A 17,630-nucleotide genomic window follows, 5' to 3' on the forward strand; every position below is an offset into this window, starting at 1 on the left:
AAAGACCACTGTTTTCTAACCAAGGTGCCTACAGCTGCGGCAAAAATACAATTAGTTGCAGAAGGATCTCTAAACCACCCAGTGGTGTATGGACACATGTGGCGGACACAATCTAGATTTATTGAGGATATTGACTTCCCTATTAGGGTGTGGTCACACATGCCATATTTTGCTGCATTTTTTCCTACCTATTGAAGTTAATGGGTAGCAAAATAAGCAGTAGATTTTGCTTCCCATTAACTTCAATGGTTAAGAAAATATGCAGTAACAAATATGCAGCAAAATACGGCACATGGGACCCTACCCTCAATTAAATTGGCAAAATATATAACAAATTTGCAGCAAATCTCTTTGTAAACCAAGTTTAGAACCACCTCCTTTATTAGAATTCTAAATTTGTTTACAAAGAATTAAAAAGTTAACATTATAGGGATAACTTACAAGAAAAGCAAGCATTCTATTCCCTTATTAAATCAAGTAGGCTCCCTGGTACCTTTAAAACCTTAGTTTCTACTTGCTAAAATGTAAGAAAATTGTTTGTTCGGCGGTGCCTGAGATGGCTCTGTTTTCTAATAATTGTGCAGCAGAGTCTATATGATTTCTAGAAAAATGTTCATTAATGTGCTTATATTGAGAATATATCAATGTGCTATTCTTTGTTTCAGGAAAAATATTTATGTATTGTTAAGAAATAAGAATAGAATCACTATTATTCTCACATTATGCTCTAAACATCATGCGAAAAAAGCAAATACCTCATATTTCCTACAGTGGAAAGTAAATGTTTAAACCATCTCAAGTGCACATCTCAGAGATCTGCAGGAAAACTGTACCACACTTAATACGACACTGCGGTGAAACAGTGATTTCCCAAGAGCACTGTTGTGAAGGATAGATTTCAACAAAGTGCTTGTTTCCCAATAGGAGAGGAAATGTGTTTTGATCCTGTTCTGACTGATGCACAACCAAGATCTTGCACATCTTGATCAACAGAAAAGAACCAGAGCTGGCATCATAGACAAGAAGCCAAGTACACGATAATCCACTCCCAAAGCCAGCACAAATAGTAACGATCATAAGAAGCAATGGATAATAAGAACATCCTTCTTATTCGCTCCATGCCGGATGACTGTCCATGTGGCCACTTGTGATGTCACGGCCATGCCCCCTCAATGCAAGTCTATGGGAGGGGGTGTTGCGGCAGCCATGCCCCTCTCATAGACTTGCATTGAGGGGCATGGCAGTGATGTCACAAGTGGGGCATGACCATGACCTCATGAGCCTCCGATGCTGCACCTAATGCTCTAAATGAACGCCGGGTGCAGCACGGAGATAGTGGGGGTCCCCAGTGGTGGGACCCGGCACGATTAGACATCTTATCCCCTATCCTTTGGATAGGGGATAAGATTTCTAGGGGCGGAGTGCCCCTTTAAGCTGCCCTTTCATGAAACTAACGATGAATGGAACAGCTGACTAAACCGTAGGTACACTCACAATGTTAAGTGCTCAAAAACATATTTTTAAATATATAAAGGTTGATGAGCAAATTCAGAATCTAAATGTCAAGAGAACACTCCAAAACAAGCCTATAATTTCTAAATTTAGCGAAATTAAATAAAAATCACTTAACAGTGCATCAAATGGCAAGTACTGAAGATGTGCAATGTAAAAAATTAAGGGTATGGATAAGCGAATCACTTTATTGACCTATTTGTAACATGCCAGTCCCAGAATACAATATAAATATATAGGTGCATGCTAAGATCTCTCCTAAAACTGCCAGCACACCAACAAGTGTCTTATTCCACCTTCTGTAGATCCCAGCAGAAAAAAAAAACTAGCCATGATAGTTTTTTTACAGTTTGCACTGTGTATGTACCAATACCTGATACATGCAGTGTAAGCAAGGTACCTCTGTGCTCTGTTCTATTGTTGTGTGGGACAGACCTAGTAATAGCAGTAATAACCAGAACTGACTACAACTCACTCTCAGAAACATGTTTCCTCACCTTTTTACGGATGGCAAGAATATAAGGTGAAATAAATTGTAGGACTCAATAAACCCTGTAGAAGAACATGCCTTTTAAATTTTGATTGATGGTAGGTACAACAAAAAAATGCTACTGTCAAAAGCTGTTTCAGGTCAGTAACGGGCAGCAGCAGGGAGAGTTAACCCCCATGTTCATACCTTCTGGAGGGGAAACGGTAATCCAGCCTTGGTTTCTGCATAGTATATTACTGTATATTATATATATGCATACTATATTAATGTCATAGTGGCTAAATCAGTTTTGTCAACTACCTATAAATCTACCATTAGTGTGCAGGTGTATTTTTCTGCCATCTTTACTGTCCAGTAGAAGAAAAAAAATCGAGGATTATTATTATTATAATTATTATTATTACATTTGTACAGCTCATCTGACAATACTAGAGATGACCAAAATTTGTTTCAAATTCGGAAGTGCCCATTCCAAAGTATAAGGAGTTGAAGGGCTACTTCAAATCAACAGGTGCCGGAAAGTTAAGCTGATTTGTAAATAACTTTTTTTTTTAATCTTCATCCTTCGAGTATTTATAAGCTGCTGTATACTACAGAGGAAGTTCTGTAGTTCTTTCCAGACTGACCAAAGTGCTCTCTGCTGACACCTCTGACATTGTCTGAAACAATCTAGAGCAGGAGAGGTTTGCTATGGGGATTTGCTCCTACTCTAGACAGAGGTGTCAGCTGAGGGCCCAGTGTTCAGACTGGAAAGAACTACACAACTTTCTATGTAGTATACAGCAGCTGATAAGTACTGTAGGGATTAAGATTTTTAAATAGAAGTAATTTACAAATCTGTTTAACCTTCTGGCAGCAGTTGATTTGAAAATATTTGTTTTCCACTGGAGTAGCCCTTTAAGTGGTGATGCATATAGCATTGCTACTTACCTCTTTGGCTCAGAAAGAAATGTAGAATGCATAGTGCTTCACTGCTTACTTTCTCTTTTCAAAATAACAGGAGTTCATGCTCCTCTGTGTGGTTTCCATAATGACCTATACTAGGGCACCATGGAAATTACAGCATATGCTGTGTGCCTAAGTGCTCAAAGACAGAAGTCCCTGCTCCTGTATTAACATTGTATGCTTGTTGCTCGATATATATTCAGAATATGCAGTTGGTGAATGTACATTTCCCATAGGTAAATAGTAATACTCTGCCCCGGGCCCAGCTAACTCCAGAGCATATCACCGTAACAAAGATGTAACCACTGCAGCCAAATCTACAATAAAACATAAGCCGCCCTGTCAGTATATGCCACAATAGGGCTATCACCATCCCGATCAAAAAGGAGCTTACCTCCACTTTTGTCAGACCCTGCCAATGACAGCTACATATTCCGATTCCAGTCAGCATATCTAATTGCTACCCCTTCCTTCTTTTTATATGCTTCCTAACTTACTTGCGCTTCGCGCTCCGAATGAGATGCCAGATGCATCACTTCCGTTTCCTCCACTCAATGTGTGTCACCATAATAGTCATGAGGGGACGCAAGATATTGTTTCCCTAGAAACCTCTACACACAGAAAACTTAGAGAATCTCAGATTCAATTAACAGGAAGGAATTGCAAAGTGATTTTGGGATCTGGTATTAATAATGGTTAGTTTCTTTACTGGGGATCCTTGATGTTATCAGATTACATATTTTTCCTTAACCAGATAATATTAAGATAACAAGCATCATTATTAAAGGACATCTGAAAATCATATGATAGAAATTTCATGCGAAATTCACATATACATAGGAATACATATAAATACAAAAATTTTTTGGGGTGACTTAATTAGATAACCTAACATTACCAAAATCTAACAGGAAATTATCAAATAATAACATTTGGCCTCCTTCTGTAAAATCCTCCTGTCCCAATTCCCTCCCCTAGGAGATTTCCGTACCACTTCTATCACACAAAAATATATCCCTCCTATTCATAATGTTGCACAGATGTTCCCGAACTCTTTTCTTAAAAGCTCTTTTCCTCTTCCCTTTATACTGTAGGGGACACGTACAAGTACACAGACAAATACCGCCTTCTGTCTCACAATTAGCAAAATCACATATATTATAGACCCTACCCATCTCCACACTCTGAAAGGTTTTGGTCTGTTGGATATTTAGACAGGCCTTGCATCTTCCACAGCGGAAAGTCCCCATGGGTTTTCTGTCCAGCCATTTTCCCTTACCCCATGGAAGTGGCTATGCACTAATCTATGCTTTAGTGACCTTCCTCTCCTGAAGGTCACAGAGGGATAAGTGGGTAGCATGTCTGTCAGGTCCTGGTCACTTAGTAGAATGGGCCAATGTCTTCTCAAAATACCCTTGACCCTATCTACTTGATTATCATAATTCCCTATTAACCTCACATGATCATCTACATCAGCTCTCTCTAGGGGGTCAAAAGATCTTTCCTTTCCGAAGCTAGGGCAGATGACCAGATACCCTCTATGCATTAACCTATCACGTAGGCCCTTTGCCTGATCCCTAGAAGTCTCCAGCGATGAATGGTTCCAGCGTGTCCGCAGATATTGTCCCGTTGGTATACCCCTTTTGAGGGGATAGGGATGATAGCTATCCCATCGCAACAGACTGTTCGTCTCTGTAGACTTTCTAAATGTAGTGGTTTCCAGGAAACCTGAATTCCCCTTCTGATCAGTACATCTAAGAAGGGTATCTGATTTGCATGAATTATAAAAGTAAACCTGAGACCTAAGGGGTTGTGATTTATATCTCCTACAAGTTCTCAGAGATCTTCAGTTGCGGACCACACAACAAACAGATCATCTATATACCTACCTCAATAGACGATATGGGGATTCCAATGGCTCTCTTCATCTTCAAAAACAATGGTACTCTCCCACCAGCCCATGGTTAAATTTCCATATGAGGGAGCCACTGGGCTCCCCATTGCAGTCCCCCTGAGCTGGTGGTAGTACTGAGAATCAAATAAAAAATAATTATGTTTCAATAAAAACTTGAGCAGTTGGATTATGTATTTGTTTTGCAACCGGAACTGAACACCCCTTGCCTGTAAAAAGAAAGCCACAGCCTTTAAAGCATGCTCATGCTTAATTGAACTGTATAAATCTTCTACATCAATTGACGCTAGAAGCATATCTGCGTCCAACTGGATACCATCTATTTTTTTCAATAGGTCACTGGTATCACGAATGTAGGATGGCATTAATGAGACATGATTTCTGAGCACCTGGTCAAGATAAATTCCAACATTCTGTGTGAGTCTATTCCTGACACAATTGGGCATCCCTTTAATGGGGACACCCCATTTTTGGGAGAGCATAAAAGGTGGGAATCTGGGGGTCAACTGACCACATAAACTAAAACTCCTGGTGAGAGATTAGAAGATGGCCCAAACCCTGCACCAAAATCTGTTCTAGTTCTTCTTTAAGCATATCCATGGGATCCCTTGAGATGACTCTATAGGATTTCCAATCCCTCAAAAGGGCCCAAAAATGTCTTGATATTTACTTGTGTCCATGACCACCAGATTCCCACCTTTGTCTGAAGGCTTAATTGTAATATTAGGGTCCTGTTCCAAATTTATCAGAGCCATTATTTCTCTCTCTGTAAGATTGGGTTATAATTGATCATTCCATGGAGGGATTAATTCCAACTCATGGGTGACCACATCCAAAAATACATCTAAGTTGGGCGTGTCAATTGGGAATCTCAACATGGTAAATGGGCCCTGATCTATCTCTCTTTCTCCTTCAGTAAGCAAATCAGCCATCAATCTGAAATCTGGTAGTTCCTCCTCTGCGATACTAAGCTCCTCACAATTTTCATAGTCATATTGTTTAAAGAATTTCCTCCACTTTAACTTTCGGATAAAGAGATTAAAATCCCTAATCCAATCAAATACCTTAAATTGAAACGTAGGAACTAAACCAAAATCCTTTGAAGCCACTGATATCTCAAAGGAGGATAATACTTTCAATGACAGATTTATGACTTAATTTTGTATACATTTGCGGGATATGCCTTTTCCCGAAGGCCATATGGGGTCTTCTTCCCTTCTAAAAAAGAAGTAGATGCAGAAGAGGATAAAGGGGAGGTAACTGAGCCTCCCATTCCTCCTCGTCCCCTTCGATCCACCCATCTTCCCCTTCCTCATCCCCTGCCTTGATTTCTCCTATTCCGGGGGGAGGAAGTTGGGTGTACAGACCCGCCCCTTCTTTCAGAATCAGAGGATTCTATGTCTGATGTAGAAACTTCAGTAGCCACACCTTCACCTACAACCTTCTACTGAAAATTAAACGCCCTATTCTCAAGAAACTCGGCCAAATCTTGTACAAATTGCTTATGTTTATGTTTTTTTAAGGAGGTATAAAACTTATCTACCAATGCCTCAAGGATAGCTTCCCTTCTAGTATAATCTGGATCCGTCTTGTGTTTTAAAAACAGACTCAATCAACTCATTCAGGGGCTTACTTCTATTCTCTAGTGTACCCCGTTCCTCCTCTAACAACATTTTCATAAATCTGAAAGAACTTGCAATAGCTTCCTGTTCCCACTTAAGTAGCAGGTTAGGTGAACGTGACCATTCTGCGGGGAGGATATTAATTATTTTTGGTATAATATAATTTTTTAGATAATTTTCCAATGATTGGACCTCCCAAAAAGATTTTAAATTATCCTTATAAGCCTCATATACTTCTTTAAATAAGGACCTCAATGAGACAGTAGCATTTTCCTCCTTATCCATCTCTTGTTCCGAAAACACTTACACAGCATAGGCTGTCCATTTATGCACATCTAGGGACCCTGTGAGAAAACCTGCCATTTCAAATAACACTATCACTGAAATACATGGACTCTTACGTCCAAATTAGATAATTTATCCAAAGAAAACTCTCCAAACTATAGCTTAAATTTAATATCTTTATTCCAAAATCTCTAAAAAGCCTATCACATATAAAACTATTAAATACAGTTCAAGAATCGGTAAATATACAGTCATATAAGTCTCAAAACCAGAGATCCTCCAATAGGTCGATCCCAAAACATTCCCTGCAAGAATCGATAAATATACAGTCATATAAATATCAAACCAGAGATCCTCAAATAAGTAAATCCCAAAACATCCCAAAACATTCCCTAGGGAATATTTTGGGATTGACCTGTTTTGAGATTTATGTGACTGTATATTTACTGATTCTTTTACTGTATTTCATCGTTTTATATGTGATAGGATTTTAAGAGATTTTGGAATAAAGATATTACATTTTAGCTATAGTTAGGAGAGCTAATTTGGCCGTAAGAGTCCATGCATTTCAGTGATAGAGTATGTTGTGAATCACCATTTAAATACTTACATTTGTGGGCTGAATGTTCTGCACTTGGCCCAGTGACTGATTTAATGGCTAAAACAAATTTGATGGCTGATTTCAGCTTCAAAGGTGAATTTTAGGAGTTTTACTCATCGCTACTTATAACAAACACTTGTGGTAAAGGTGTCCATACACATTAATTGAACATTGGCCAATCATCTGATTTGAATGGGTGTATCCATACCTCAATGACAGACATCAGGAAAAAGAAGAATCAGGCCAAACACCCTGATTTTGGAGGAGGGTTTGAAGAAATAGATGTAAGCTAAATGGCTATTCAGCCTACAGTTATCTAGAATGTTTGGATTTAGTCTTCAGCTTTATCCAGTAAAACCCCTTAGTTACAACAACCCCCCCCCCCTTCCAAAAAAATATACTGAAAAAAGGAGGGATTAGAGAAGGGTATTTTGGAATTAATAAACCATCTAGAAAGATATGGTCTTAAAGTGGAGAGATCAGCTAGCACTTTATTGATCAAATCCGTTCAAAACGTGAAAATGGACTCACCTCCTTCATTCAAAATTCTGATTCCCCCCAGGCACACAAGAAAACAGTTTAACATCTGTAAAAAAAAAAAGAAAGGGACTTATTAGATGTCAGTTTTCAAAATACACCAAACCAAATAATGTTAAAGGCTCAAAATCTGTCATGGTAAAGATGACACTTACATGAAGAGTAACTCCCACCACAACAACTGTTAAGGCTTTCCTACACATATGCTAAAACATGTTTAATTATTACCTAATAAAAAATATTTTGTATAGTTAATATTTCAAAAATATATATAAACATTGCTCACATATTACAGTGACAGTGCATAAAAGATATTGGTGTACTAAATACCTTACACAACCATATACCACACTTCTCAACATTGAAAATTCAACATCAAGAAGGAAATGTTGTGAAATTATGGAAATCACAGGATTGATAAACATGTTAATGATATGCAAATAATGAAAAAATGGAAACTGAATATTACATCTCGATTTATTCAGTATTGCATATGAGCGCCAATTGCAGAAATATATGCACTTACACACCTTGGCATGCTAGCAGTGACATTATTAATGGCTGTCCGATGAATGTTCTGCACAAATCATCAATAACCGCTGCTGGAAGCTCACTTTGCAGTTGCCAATAACATCCAAGATGTGCAAGATAGGAGACAATTCCAAAAAATGTTGCAGGCTGTGGTAATGCATTCAGATCACGCAGGCTGTTCATAGTAGCATTTGCAACATGGGGCCTGGGCTTGTCTGGTTGAAAATGGCTCTACCACTAGTTCAACAACCAAATCAATGTAATGTTTAGCAGTTAGTGTACCTGAAATGAAAACAAAAGGGGCCCAGCTACTGTGCATTATCCCACCACACACCATAATCCTGGGATTTGGACAAGTGCAACGTTGCCTCGTAAAGGACTGACTAATCTCTGGCTATCCTTGCTCCTAAAACAAAAGCAGGATTTGTAATAGCAATAGTGTTCAATGGAACACCTGTAGCTTGATGTCTGACTCATATCCAAATGCCATGCAAGTATACACTGTTTGATGCCCTAGGCTTGGTATAGGATGTCCAGTTTCACTCACCCTACAGAATGGATCATTATGCTTCATTATTCTAACCTGACAATCCATCTGTGCAGAGGTTCGCCTTTGTAAACCTCTTACTGTCAATAGAGTTTATTGTTGGTTTCCTAACCACTGCAACATGCAACGTCTGCAACATGCAACGTTGAAAAGTACTGACATCTTGGTCTATGCATGTAGTAAAAAATCAAGGTCTCTCAGTTTAAGGGTTCTGTCAGTCTCAGCTTGAGATAAGTAGCCAAAACTTCTAAGCTGATGAATAGGAAGCAGCACACAATCATACTGTACTACCTGTTATAATTCCTGGCCCTATGTTATATAAAAGATTAGCCTTATGCCTGTCTCATGCATGCTTAAACGCTTTCACTTTATTTGCAGCTACCACATCTAGATGAACGCTAGTCCATCCACCCTCCTGCAAAATAATTCCCCTTCCATAAAGACATGTCCCTTTTATTTTTGACCATTTTTTGGGCATTGGTCCACCTTGCAAGTCACGCCCCTCTCACCCTCGTAAGGGTTAGGGATTTTTCTTAAGTCCCGTGCAAGCCTTTAGGACTTCTGGAACATCTCCTTATTGCTTTACTCTTGGGCTGCAGAGATTGCCCAGGACTTCCAAATGTTCGGCAGGGAGGTACAGAGAATAGTTAATGTGGGGGAATGAAAATGAAGATGGCATATGAGGTCGGTATATATGGTGGGGGTACAAGGTTGGAATACGAGGTTGGCATGCGAGAACGGAATGCAAGGACAGGATGCGAGGGTGGGACATGAGGAAAAGAATTGTTGATTTTCTCCTCTTCCACAAGGTTGACAAAGGAAGACCAGGTGATGCCAGGTACTCTGCTATACATTGGACCTGCAAAAAAAAAAAAAAGCCCCTATATGGTTCTACATATTGAAAAATAAGAGTTATATCTCTTAGAAGGGGAAGAAGAAAAAAATAAAAATGCTAAAATGTTAATTGGCTGTGCCCTCAAGGCACAAACCCGTTGTGTCTTTAAGGGGTTAATACAGTTTTATTTTCTTCCAAAGATCAATCATTTCTGTTAAAGCATGTATTGTCATGATGGATATTTGCAGAAGGTGCTTGAAAAGGGATCAGAATACAAATAATTGTTTTGACCAATATACAGTATATGATAATTAGCTATTTGCCCCAAGATACTGTTATGGGGCATGCATGTTAAGTCCGCTCACCCGTGCTGTAAATTAATCAGTGCACTCTTGTTACAATTAATGTATTCACGTATGGGATAAATTATGTGTGTATAGCTAGAAACTATATTACCAGTACATTCCCTATGGTTACAGGTTATGAACCTAGTGTGGCCACATATCCAATTACCCACAACTTTTAGCCAATTCTAAAAGTAGTGGGTAACCTGAAACCATATGGAATGTACTGGTAATATAGTTTCTAGCTATACACACACATTAATTGTAACACGAGTGCACCTGCGTAGAATGTGAGAAGCAGTATGTTGGGTGTACAACAAACTCATTGAAAACCCATGTCAGAAGACATCTAGCAGATGTCAGGGGACAAAGAGTAGGTATCTCTGTGCTCTCTAAACATTTTAGAGATACTGTATACACCCAGGAGATACTAGTTCACTTCAGGTGTCCGGTATAGAGAGAGTGAGATTGGGACCAGAGGAAGAGATCTGAGAAGAAATTGATATAATAGAGAAACCTACAGGATGTACCTCTTGGAAACGAGACACCCGCAGGGACTTAACAGAAGGTTAGATTTGATTATGACATGTACCTAAAAATATATGCTTAGATGGGGTATTCAATAGTCAGAATATGGATCGTTTGAGGAGAATTAATAAATCAGTAGCATTGCAATTTATTGTGTATTCAGTTCATATGGTTATATTATATGCACGGGGCATGGTCCACTTGGTATGTTAAGTTTATATATCATCGTGTATCTCATGTGTAATTTGATGGTCCACGACATGGTGTGAGGTCCCGAGTTTTCCTCCATAGAAAATAATAAGTAATTAATAACTATGGTATTACAATAAATATGGAGGATTGCCATGATTTTAAGTTCAATCATGTCGTGTCACCATGAAATGGTTAAGTCACTTAGTTCACACTGCAGAAGTAATGTCCAGAAGATGTTAAAAGAGAAATGCATGTGTATACCACAAGTGTAAACAGTGACGAGAAAAGAGTTGTCAGAACGTCCAATTCCGGGTTTCCCAATGATCTTGTGTTTTAATCCATTACATAGTAAGTCACATGACTCAGTACCAGGGTATTTTAATAGCATGTTTTGTAATGTTGGGCAGTCTACAACTAAGCACCGTCTGGTGCAAAACACGTCAGACATCCTTTTTGTATGTGATTTCTGTGCAAAGATTCAATAAAGACAAGCATTTTATCCACACGCTTGAGTGCCGGACATATCTTTCTGCAAATTCTGTTATGCTTAATATAGATACAGAAGACAGGACAGCACTCACCATCCAACTCAGCTTTATTGAAGTGTTATGATGACACGGATGTGTGCGAAGGTGGAGGCAGGATAGACTGTTTAACGCTATCACAGCACTTCTTCAAGCCTTCTTCAAGCGCTGCGATAGCGTGAAACAGTCTGTCCCGGCTGTGCTCCCCGCCTCCACCTGCGCACACATCCCGTGCCATCATAACGCTTGAATAAAGCTGAGTTGGATGGTGAGTGCTGTCCTGTCTTCTGTGTCTATATTTCTATTGACCTCGTTGGACATTGCACCACCGTTGCCACCTGTTACCCGGATCATGCTGCTGCAGTTCTCCTCTAGCTATTCCTATTTACCCTAGTCCTGTCAGTGCAGGACCACTCTATCTCTTTTGTATTCTACTCTGTTATGCTTAATTTACAAAAAATTTAGAAAGTGTGTAAAAGAAGGTTTCTTTATTAAATCCATATCTTTGGGAGAGTTTCTTGACAACAAGTAGTGTTCCCCTGCTGGGATTCCTAATAATCAATAGTAATCTGTGCTCCAACCTACCAATAAGTATTCAATCTAACTGCAGCAAAGAAAAACATTGCAAAGTGTCCATTTAAATCAATGGGTTGTCTGTGTAACATAAGACAGGACAGGTCTTTCAGACTGAGAGAAGCTCCTAGTAACAGTTCTTCAGTCTAATGGAGGAGGATCTTTAACATCCCTCTATTAACATGTAATTCCCTAAAAGGAAATCCCCTAATATGAAAATAAGCTGCCCGGTCTTCCTACTTAAACCTTGTAGGAGAGGAAAAGCAACAATATTGTTCTTATTCTCATAAGTAGTGTTGCTCGCGAATATTCGCAATGCGAATTTTATTTGCAAATATCGCATATTCGCAAATTCGCGAATATTCGAGAATAGAGCACTATATATTCATAATTACGAATATTCTTTTATTTATTTATTGTTTTCACAGTACACATCACAGTGATCACCCCTCTCTGCTTCCAGCTTGTGTGGTATAAAGAAGGCTCTAATACTACTGTGAGAGACCGCCGGGCGAATTTTCCCATATGCGAAAATAAGCATATGCGAATTTTCGCATATGCGAATTTTCGCTAATGCCAGTTTTTGTATATGCTAATTTTCGCATATACAAATTTTCGCATACGCGAATTTTCGCATATGCGAAAATAAAACGCAATTATTACGAATATGCGAATTTAGGGAATATATGACGAATATTCGTCCATATATTTGCGAATATGGCCTATGCCGTTCAACACTACTCATAACCTATCCTTGTATCCCAACCTCATATCCTGTCTTCATATCCTGACACCATATCCCATCCTCATTTCTTTTCCTCATTTCTCACCTTAGGTGGGGCTGAACTGTGATGAAGAGATTGTAGGCCGAAAAAAAAGGGGAGTGAGTATTACAGGAGCATGACTTATAGAAGGGGTGTGTCTTGCAAGCCAGACTGGCACATTCTCCCAAAGATGCAGAGCTTGTGGAGTATGGAGCTGTGATGAAGAGATTGTAGTTGAAGGACCTGATAAGTGGATGTATTGAGTGAAAATGGTGCTTTGTTTGTAAAAGGGGTGTGAATTGCAAGCTGCAAGTCCAACAGAAAGGTCCCACTGGGTTATGGGCTCTTATTGAATAAATCTCCAATCCCCTTCAGGAGGGGAAACCCCCCCTTTTTCTGGGGAACAATGAATTGCAAGCTGGACTGACACAGTTATCAGAAGAGGCAGAGCAGAGCTTGTGGAATAAGGTACCAAAAGTCCAATAGACTTGCATGTGACTTTAGACAAAAACCCCGACCTTCACCATTGGGGGTAGGTTAGGGTTCATTGAACTATACTATATTTTCAGTTCACATATAAATAACACGTGTACCAAGTTTTATCAAAATCTACATCAGCTTATATAATCTTTTTCAATATTATGTTTTTAAGTAGCTAAAAAAGAACTTTACATAATATGGTATTTAACTAAATATAGTATGGAAGAATATGAAGCTACGGTACTTCAGTCTTTAAAAAAATTGTTTTCTTGATACCGAATCAGATTTAGATTGTTAGGGTAAAACTTCTACCCCCAGTAATCAGATTGTTTTTATGCAGCGCACTCTATGGTTAAAATAACATGTTAAATTTATAATTTTTTTAGGTTTTGTTATATTTTACTACTTTAAAAAAAATAGAACTTTTGTTAGAAAAGGAGTATGGTTAAAATAGTCCTCTTATGACCCCAATTACATATTTATTTTTCCATGAGCTGTATTTTTGGTACCATGATCTGTTTCTATAGTTTTTTGGTTTGATGGGACTTTTTGCATTTTAATGTGTATATATATATATATATATATATATATATTTATTTATTTATTTTTTTTGGTAAATGAAGTAACTAAAAATCAGGAAATTGGTATTTTTTCATATTTAGGTCATCCACTTTGTGGTCATATTAACGTTATATTTTAATAGTCCAAACATTTATGCACGTGGTAATACCAAAAATGTTTATGTTCATTTTTATTTACATTATTTTATTTGAAAAATGTGAAAAGGGGGTGATTTAAACCTTTATTGGGGAAGGCTTATTTTTTTACATTAATTACATTTTTTATTTATTTTTTCACAAGTTTTTAGTCCCCATAGGCGACTATGACATGCAGTCTTACAATTGCTAACACTGTTCAATGCTATGGCATAAGCATTTAGTTGATCAATGTTATTGGCACTCCTGAGACTGTCTGTATACTTTGATTGCTGATTGGATGGCAGGGATTTAGCTAGAGACTCCCTGCCATCTTAGCTTATCAGGACCCTGTGATTACCCCACATTGGTCCAGATCAGCTCCCTCCATCCCACCAGTACCAGGAATTTGCCCTTCTTGATACCATCTATGAAGTGGGCACAGCCCCTGCACTCCCTTCATAGACTGTTAACGCTTAAAGACATTAATATACGTCACATTAATTTATTGCTGTGCACAACGTGACTATACCTCATAGGGCCGGAAAGAGTTAAATGGTCACTGTTGATAAACTATGTCATCTATAAACATACTTGTGAATCACTTCCGTAACCAAAGATGACTATGTCTTCAATTTGAAGTCGCTAACAATAGAGATACCAAGATGGAACATAGAGACTGAGGGTGCCACCAGGAGAGAGTAAGTCTGGACTGTGTACCCACAATCTGTGAGCCTGTGTCTGGTCTCCAGAGGATCTACACTGTCAATGAAAGGTAAATCAAGGCTTCCAGCAGTTTATAGGTTTATGTGTAACCCCTTTCTTGCAGTGAATCAATGATCCCTTCTCTTTCTAAATACTATCTATATTAGTGTGCATTAGTAATCCCATCACTCTCTACATGCCATTTATAATTGTGTGCTGTATATCATCCCCAGCACAATGCCAGCCTGTTTTGTTCAGCGCACTTCAACCAGCACTATGTCATGGTATAACAGTAAAGAGTAGGTTCTGCGCTGTGATTGGCCAGACAGCTAAGAGAAAGGTTATACCTGCCTGTACTACTGGCAAATAGCACTGCTCTAGATCAATCCCCTGAAATGGAAAAGCTATACACCTTAAAAATGGAAAAGCTGTACACCTTGCAGGGGACATTTAGGGGCTTAAAGGGGTACTCTGCCATAGATATCTTATCCCCTATATAAAGGATAGGCAATAAGTTGTCTGATGGCAGGGGTCCCGCTGCTGGGAACCCCCGCAATCTCTACTGCAGCCCCCCGAGTCATCACTGCACGGAGCTAAGACTTGCATTGAGGGGTGGGGCATGATTTCACAAGGGGGAGGAGCCGTGACATCACAATACTCCGGCCCCTGTATTGTGAGTCGTTACGCACGGAGCAAACTTCGCTCTGTGCAGTGATGACTTGGGGGGCTGCAGGAGAGACTGCCCCGCGATCAGACATCTAATTCCCTGTCCTTTGGATAGAAGAAAAGATGTCTAGGGGCAGAGTACCCCTTTAATAACAGTGAGAGCACCAAAATCATCTGATCCCTTCTCTTTTTAATCTAACAAAACTATGAAGATTTGTTTTGGTTTTATTTTTATTTATATTTTAATCATTTGAAATAGAAAGTATCCTTTAAGACTGATACTCTAATTAAATACCAATGTATATATTTTTTAGTAATGTGACGAATATGCAAGAGACTGTTACATGAGAAATACATAAATGTGAGTTATAAAAATGTAAAATTATAAATAGGCAAGCACTTCTTGTCTTTGAGGCCACGTTTTGCTTTTCTGGATCATAATGTACATTCTTGTGACTAAGATTTACCGACTATAGTTTTAGCATAAAGCAATTTGCATTTTAGATCTGTCGTACTGTTTAAATGTAATGTTTTTAAAAAGTTCTGTTCTTCTCAGTATGACTCAAGAGAGATTAGCAAGCTTTATTTCCCAATGTCATGATGTTAGCAGCATGGCATCACCAACATAAATGGCATGTAATTATTCTGCAGAATAAAAAATAATTAAACATTTGATATTTAAAAATGTTACACATTTTAACAGTCGTATTGTTATCACTTGATAGATTTTTTTTTTTTTTAAACAAGGGTAATTATCTTCAGGAAACCCAGTGCTGCATTAAAAGCCCAGATAGATACACTTTTCCCATATGTAAATTATCTTGTTCAAAACAAATGAAGACATATCAGCAAGCAGTCTGTTTATGTGAAAAACCTGTGGCATAGTACAATGTACAGGGAACCTCAGATGTTTAGTGTTACTTAGAAAATACACATTCATATTTAGGGTACTTTTACATGCTTTGTATCCACTGCGGTTATGCTGCTGCTGCTGTTCAATCACTTTTAACCCCACCAGGACCAAGAGCGTACAGGTACGGCCTTGCATCCAAGGGCATACCTGTATGCCCTGGTCCTGTTAATGGGGTTTAAACCATTCTCACGAGCCGAGAAGGGGATAAACCCGGTGGGTCCCGGTTTCTACGAGCAGCCAGGACTCACTGCTAATGCAGTGGGACATCTGGGGACATCCGTGGCGATATTGCGGGTCCCGATCAGCTGAGTGAACGATGGGAGAGTCATCACATGCCTCCGCACCATCCGATCTGTTATCTGCTGCTCCTAGTCTGCTATGCTGGCTAGAGCAGCAGAGTGCCGATGACACTGATCAATGATATGCTATGGCATAACATTGATCAGTATATGCAATAAGAAGAATTGCATGTTATAGCCACCTATGTGGGCTAAAAAAAAAATGTAAGTGTAAAAATAGAAGATAATAAAAGTGAATTAACTCCTTCACTATTAAAAGTTTAAATCACCCCCCTTTTCCCATTTTTTAAAATAAAATAATGTAATAAAAAATAAAAATAATCATATGTGGTACCGCTGCATGCATAAATGTCTGAACTATTAAAATATAAGCTTACCTAAACCACATGGTTAATGGCGTACACATAAAAAAATACCAAAGTCCAAAATTGTGCATTTTTGGTCACTTCATATACCATAAAAAAACCATCAAAACAAAAAAGGTACGGATATAAACTACAGACTATGATGCAAAAATGAGCCCTCATATAGCCCCGTATGCAGAAAAATAAAAAAGTTATAGGGGTCAGAAGATGACAATTTTAAACAAACTAATTTTGGTGCATGAAGTTAGGATCTTTTTAAAGAAGTAAAATAAAACCTATATAAATTGGGCATCCTTGTATCTGTATGGACCTACAAAATAAATATCAGGCATCATTTGTTACCAAGAATAGTTTTTTTCTATTTCACTCCACAAATATATTTTTTTTAGTGGCGCAAAAAAACAAGCCCTTATATGGGTCTGTAGGTGCCTAGCAGTAAAAGATCACCTGGTCCATCTAGTCTACCTCTATATTATCTCCTTTTTATTATTATTTTAGTATAGACATAGCCGGCATGTTTACCTTTACTTATTGTAGCTCAGAGTTTTATCTAAAACAGATAGCAGCCAATCACAGCTCAGCTTTGGTTTCTCAACTGTTAATGGTTGATATCTGTTCGACACAAAAATCTGACACATTTTTGTCTCAAACAGATTGATAAATCTGGACCTTAGTTCTTTAAGTCTTTCTTAATAGGTCTTACGACCTTCCACCATTTTTGTTGACAATCCTTGAACCTGTTCTATATTATCATTATGTTTTTGT

The 17,630-nt window shown here is 38.4% G+C and overlaps 1 protein-coding gene across 6 annotated transcripts in view; it reads right to left on the reverse strand.

Annotated features, from left to right (window-relative positions):
- The window catches only part of TAFA2 (TAFA chemokine like family member 2), a 250,654-nt gene that overhangs the window by 73,916 nt on the left and 159,108 nt on the right, over positions 1 to 17,630 (reverse strand). For all 6 annotated transcript variants that reach the window (XM_056574034.1, XM_056574030.1, XM_056574033.1 and 3 more), the window contains one exon: positions 7,899 to 7,953. The gene's annotated coding sequence lies outside the window, so the exon portion shown is untranslated. The remainder of the gene's footprint in view (positions 1 to 7,898; positions 7,954 to 17,630) is intronic.

The sequence above is a fragment of the Hyla sarda genome, chromosome 4, assembly GCF_029499605.1.
Source record: "Hyla sarda isolate aHylSar1 chromosome 4, aHylSar1.hap1, whole genome shotgun sequence".
Taxonomy (NCBI): domain Eukaryota; kingdom Metazoa; phylum Chordata; class Amphibia; order Anura; family Hylidae; genus Hyla; species Hyla sarda.